The sequence below is a fragment of the Entelurus aequoreus genome, linkage group LG14 (genome assembly GCF_033978785.1).
Source record: "Entelurus aequoreus isolate RoL-2023_Sb linkage group LG14, RoL_Eaeq_v1.1, whole genome shotgun sequence".
NCBI classification, from domain to species: domain Eukaryota; kingdom Metazoa; phylum Chordata; class Actinopteri; order Syngnathiformes; family Syngnathidae; genus Entelurus; species Entelurus aequoreus.
In genome coordinates this window covers 23,265,579-23,272,755 of record NC_084744.1, presented here as the reverse complement: position 1 = coordinate 23,272,755, position 7,177 = coordinate 23,265,579, and positions in this window count along the sequence as shown.

The window sequence follows — 7,177 nt, the reverse complement described above, 5'->3', positions numbered from 1 at the left end:
GTTACACACATGTACTTTGATATAGGCATGTACCTTGGTGTTACAAACATGGACACAAGAATGCTTCAAAGTTATAAAGAAGGTAAGGGTTACAATTATTTCACAACAGGTCAGATTTCCTTTATGGTTGTATTTTGATGATACCATAAGGTGAGATCACCATATTTTAGCTACATTAATTTTTTTTATGGGTTTTTTTCACCAATCAGTCACACACCTGGTAATTTTATTTAGAAATAGTTGGTATAATAAGTTTCCAACACAATTGTGCATGTATTTAAATACTTGGTACATCATTTATTTTGATGCGATAGCTAAACATAATTATAGTTGCAATAGTTTTGTTTGATTTTCAACAGACTGCTTAAAGAATAATTATTGGTAAATGCAATCTATGAAATATTCATTAATTTGAAAAGTTCTTCATTTTAAACAGAATGACATTCACCCCTACTTATGACGTTGAACACATTACACACCATTATAGTAAATGTATGACTATTCCTTGCAGGTTGGATGAAGGAATTGTTCTACAATCCTATCAGCAATGAAAGACAGTTTTGTTTCCTTAAGGCCGAGTGTATGCCTTCCATGAATGTTCACTGTGCTCCCCATAAGCTGTGGCTTGCTATTGAGAAGAAGTCAATGGTGCATATTGTACCTGTTTTGCTGGGTGTGTAATTATATAGGATCATAGAAAACCCAATCTGAATAATACAATTCATATTACGATTTTTTTGCACTCAATGAGGCATCTCCTCCTAACTATACGAATGCGCATGTTGCCCGTCGTCTTAAAAGGGGAGGGGGTGTCGCACTAATATACTATGAAAATTTCAACCTTACCCCTAACCTAAATAATAAATATAAATCGTTTGAGGTGCTTACTATGAGGTCTGTCACACCGCTACCTCTCGACCTGGCTGTTATCTACCGCCCCCCTGGGCCCTATTCGGACTTTATCAGTGAATTCTCAGAGTTTGTTGCTGATCTAGTGACGCACGCCGACAATATAATCATAATGGGGGACTTTAATATCCATATGAATACCCCATCGGACCCTCAGTGCGTGGCGCTCCAAACCATAATTGATAGCTGTGGTCTTACACAAATAATACATGAACCCACGCATCGCAACGGTAATACAATAGATCTAGCGCTTGTCAGGGGTGTCACCACCTCCAAAGTTATGATACTTCCATATACTAAAGTAATGTCCGATCATTACCTTATAAAATTTGAAGTTTTGACTCATTGTCAACAAGCTAATAATAATAATAACTGCTATAGTGGCCGCAACATTAATGCTGCCAAAACGATGACTCTTGCTGACCTACTGCCTTCGGTAATGGCACCATTCCCAAATTATGTCGGCTCTATTGATAACCTCACTAACAACTTTGACGATGCCTTGCTCGAAATTATTGATAGTATAGCACCGCTAAAGCAAAAAAGGGCCCCTAAAAGGCGCACCCCATGGTTTATAGAAGAAATTAGAGCTCATAAATTATCATGTAGAAAGCTGGAACGCAAATGGCGCGCGACTAAACTTGAGGTTTTCCATCAAGCATGGAGTGATAGTTTAATAACTTATAAACACATGCTTACCTTAGCTAAAGCTAAATACTACTCAAATCTCATCCGCCTCAACAAAAACGATCCTAAATTTCTGTTTAGTACAGTAGCATCGCTAACCCAACAAGGGACTCCTCCCAGTAGCTCCACCCACTCGGCAGATGACTTTATGAATTTCTTTAATAAGAAAATTGAACTCATTAGAAAGGAGATTAAAGACAACGCATCCCAGCTACAACTGGGTTCTATTAACACAAATACGACTGTATATACGACGAATACCGCCCTCCAAAATAGTCTTTCTATTTTTGATGAAATAACATTAGAGGAATTATTACAGCGTGTAAGTGGATAAAACAAACAACATGTTTACTTGACCCACTTCCTGGGAAACTTATCAAGGAACTGTTTGTATTATTAGGTCCATCGGTGTTAAATATTATAAACTTATCACTTTCCTCCGGCACTGTTCCCCTAGCATTCAAAAAAGCGGTTATTCATCCTCTGCTCAAAAGACCTAACCTCGATCCTGACCTCATGGTAAACTACCGACCGGTCTCCCACCTTCCGTTTATTTCCAAAATTCTCGAAAAAATTGTTGCACAGCAGCTAAATGAACACTTAGTGACTAACAATCTCTGTGAACCTTTTCAATCCGGTTTCAGGGCAAATCACTCTACGGAGACAGCCCTCGCAAAAATGACTAATGATCTATTGCTAACGATGGATTCTGATGCGTCATCTATGTTGCTGCTTCTTGATCTTAGCGCCGCTTTCGATACCGTCGATCATAATATTTTATTAGAGCGTATCAAAACACGTATTGGTATGTCAGACTTAGCCTTGTCTTGGTTTAACTCTTATCTTACTGACAGGATGCAGTGCGTCTCCCATAACAATGTGACCTCGGACTATGTCAAGGTAACGTGCGGAGTTCCCCAGGGTTCGGTTCTTGGCCCTGCACTCTTTAGTATTTACATGCTGCCGCTGGGTGACATCATTTGCAAATACGGTGTTAGCTTTCACTGTTGGGGACGGCGTGGCGAAGTTGATAGAGTGGCTGTGCCAGCAATCGGAGTGTTGCTGGTTACTGGGGTTCAATTCCCACCTTCTACCTTCCTAGTCACGTCCGTTGTGTCCTTGGGCAAGACACTTAACCCTTTGCCTCTGATGGCTGCTGGTTAGCGCCTTGCATGGCAGCTCCCGCCATCAATGTGTGAATGTGTGTGTGAATGGGTAAATGTGGAAATACTGTCAAAGCGCTTTGAGTACCTTGAAGGTAGAAAAGCGCTATACAAGTATAACCCATTTATCATTTATGCTGATGACACCCAACTCTACATGCCCCTAAAGCTGACCAACACGCCGGATTGTAGTCAGCTGGAGGCGTGTCTTAATGAAATTAAACAATGAATGTCCGCTAACTTTTTGCAACTCAACGCTAAGAAAACAGAAATGCTGATTATCGGTCCTGCTAGACACCGACATCTATTTAATAATACCACCTTAACATTTGACAACCAAACAATTACACAAGGCGACTCGGTAAAGAATCTGGGCATTATCTTCGACCCAACTCTCTCGTTTGAGTCACACATTAATAGTGTTACTAAAACGGCCTTCTTTCATCTCCGTAATATGGCTAAAATTCGTTCCATCTTGTCCACTAGCGACGCTGAGATCATTATTCATGCGTTCGTTACGTCTCGTCTCGATTACTGTAACGTATTATTTTCGGGTCTCCCTATGTCTAGCATTAAAAGATTACAGTTGATACAAAATGCGGCTGCTAGACTTTTGACAAAAACAAGAAAGTTTGATCATATTACACCTATACTGGCTCACTTGCACTGGCTTCTTGTGCACTCAAGATGCGAATTTAAGGTTTTACTACTTACGTATAAAATACTACACGGTTTAGCTCCAGCCTATCTCGCCGATTGTATTGTACCATATGTCCCGACAAGAAATCTGCGTTCAAAGAACTCCGGCTTATTAGTGATTCCCAGAGCCAAAAAAAAGTCTGCGGGCTATAGAGCGTTTTCTATTCGGGCTCCAGTACTCTGGAATGCCCTTACGGTAACAGTTAGAGATGCTACCTCAGTAGAAGCATTTAAGTCCCATCTTAAAACTCATTTGTATAATCTAGCCCAGGGGTCACCAACCTTTTTGAAACCAAGGGCTACTTCTTGGGTACTGATTAATGCGAAGGGCTACCAGTTAGATACACACTTAAATAAATTGCCAGAAGTAGCCAATTTGCTCAATTTACCTTTAACTCTGTTATTATTAATAATTAATGATATTTATCTTTGTGGAAACACTGATCATCTTAATGATTTATCACAATAAATATATATAAAAACAGATAAATATCAATATGCAACACTTTATTTTTATATTTTCTCTAAGTGCACATTTTTCAAATTGAACATTTTCAAATGATCACTTCTAAGACAGTCTTGTGAAATCACAATATCCCATTTTAACTAGCTAGCCACTAACATTTTTTAACAAATCATGAATTACTTTGCACCATGTTTGTACAAATAATAACTCATGTAAAATACAAAAGTCAACTCTCAAATTTTTAAATCATGTCACACTTTGAACTGGACACCAAATCTGTTATCTGTTTCTTTGTCAGTTAGTGGGAAGCCTGGCATTGCATGCTGTTAACTAGTGTGTTGTACTCTGGTGTGTAACTTGACACTGCAACTCTGAGTGAGTCTTGCAGATGTGCATCAGTGAGGCGTGTTCTGTGTTTGTTCTTGATGAAGTTCATGTCAGAAAAGGCTGATTCACAAAGATAAGATTTTTCCTCATTGTTTGCGGAACCTTCTTAATCTTTTGGACATATTTTCACAGCAATCTGGCCTTAAGCTTAATTATGATAAATGTAAAATGTTAAGGATCGGAAATCTAAAGGGAACGTCCTTTCGAATGGAATGCAAAGTGCCTGTTTTGTGGACAGATGGACCAGTTAACATACCTGGTGTTGTTGTCCCAGAAAATCTGGAAGATCTAGGCTCAGTAAATTATGATAATCGACTAAGAAAGCTGGACAAAATTATGCAATTATGGAAAGGGAAATCCCTAACCTTGTATGGTAAATTGTCTATTGCCAACTCGTTAATTATTCCTCAATTTATTTATTTATTTTTGTCATTACCAGCTCCATCACAAAACTTTTTTAAGATTTATGAGCGGAGGGCCTTCGATTTTGTCTGGAACGGCAAACCAGAAAAGATTAAAAGAAAAGTTTTGTACAAAGAGTATGAATATGGGGGCCTGAAACTTCTCAACCTTGAAGCTATGTGTCTGTCTTTAAAAGCATCAATTGTTCCAAAGATGTATTTAAACATTGAGTGGTACACAAATGTCCTGTTGGACAAAAAACATGTACTGTATCAAAAGAAATTGTATCCTTTTTTACAAGTGATCCCTTCCCAGAGAGTCTGCTGGGAAACATGGCGGGGTTCATAAAGGAAACAATCCACCCATAGTGGTGTTTTCAATTTTATGTGCCAGAAAAAAGTGACGATATTTTGCAGCAGTTAACATGGATGAACTCTAATATTGTAATAGATGGAAAGCCTTTCTTTTGGAAAAATATGTTTGAAAGAGGAATCATTTTTGTCAATGATATTATCAATGAGAATGGTAAAATTATGAAGTATGATGAATTTAGAACTATGTATGGTGATGCTTGCTCAAGCTTTTCATTTTATCAACTAACTGGAGTAATTGGGAAAAGATGGAAACAAATAATTAATTATGGAACTACTAAATTATTAGTTTGTAAACCTCTAATAAGAAATTCTAGTTGGCAAAAAGGAACTAAAATAAATAGAAAAATATATAATTTTTATTTAATGAAGAAATCTTTGAAGGCTGCCTCATACAACACAAATGGAAAATGGGAGGACTTTTTTGACTGCCCGTTGCCATGGGATGCCATATTCAAACTAATCTATAAAACCACTATCGATGTGCAAAATCGTTATTTTCAAATTAAAACTATTTATAACTTCTTACCCACAGGGAAAATGTTAAAATTATGGAATATGACAGAGTCAGATGATTGCCGATTTTGTTGTCAGGAGCCTGAATCCACCCTGCATTTGTTTTGGTATTGTCATATTGTGTCTTTGTTTTGGGTGGAAGTTGAAAAAATTTGTTTAAGGATTGGTTTGTTTATGAAGCTTAAGGTGGTTTCAGTTATTTTAGGAGAGTTCATTGACAATCATGATTTAGTCAATTTAATTATAGTACTCTGTAAAATGTTTATTTTTAAGGCCAAAAACAGATATTCACTTAGTATTACTTTCTTTAAAACATTTATTCAGTATTTTCTAACTTTAGAAAGTTACATGGTTGAAAACGATAATGATGCCAAAAAACGTTTAAGAAAAGATGAGAAGTCCTCAAAGGCTTATTTTGAAAGTATAATTATGTTTATAGATTATATGATATCTGTTGTTGTGTTCCCTAATTTGAGTGACCTGGACAATCTGGACTGTAAATAAATGCTTATTTTGACAATGTAATTTTGTTTATAAATTATATGCAATCTGTTGTGTTCCCTAATTTGTTTCTGTGTACATGAATGAAGGTGTGTGTTGCTGAGTCCGACTTGGACATTATCTGGACTGGGCCTGGTTTAAAAAACCCTTTAAACAAATCTAATTTCATTGACAACCTGGTCTGTTGAAGATAAGGCCCTTTTTTAAAAAATAAAATAAAATAAGATAAATAAATAAAAAACATTTTCTTGGATAAAAAAGAAAGTAAAACAATATAAAAATAATTACATAAAAAATAGTAATTAATGAAAATGTTAGTGGACCAGCAGCCTATACAATCATGTGTCCCTTGCAGATGTGTTGTCTATGTTGTGGGAACCAGAATATTGGTAGCAGAAAGAAATAACCCCTTTTGTGTGAGTGGGTGTGGATGAGTGTGCATGGGGGAGGTTGTTTGGGTTGATGCACTGATTGAAAGTGTATCTTGTGTTTTTTTTATGTAGATTTAATTTTTTTTTTTAAATAAAAAAATAATTTATTTATTTATTTATTTATTTATTTATTTTTTTTTTTAATTTTTTTTTTAGAACAGGCCCGCGGGCGACTCATCTGGTCCTTACGGGCGACCTGGTGCCTGCGGGCACCGCGTTGGTGACCCCTGATCTAGCCTTTAAATAGACCCCCCTTTTTAGACCAGTTGATCTGCCGTTTCTTTTCTTCTCTCCTCTTCTCCCCTGTCCCTTGGGAGGGGGAGTTGCATAGGTCCGGTGGCCATGGATGAAGTGCTGGCTGTCCAGAGTCGAGACCCCGGGTGGACCACTAGCCTGTGCATCGGTTGGGGACATCTCTGCGCTGCTGACCCGTCTCCGCTCGGGACGGTTTCCTGCTGGCCCCACTATGGACTGGACTCTCGCTGATGTGTTGGATCCACTGTGGACTGGACTTTCACAATATTATGTCAGACCCACTCGACATCCATTGCTTTCGGTCTCCCCTAGAGGGGGGGGGGGGGGGGGGGGGGGGGGGTTACCCACATATGCGGTCCTCTCCAAGGTTTCTCATAGTCATTCACCGAC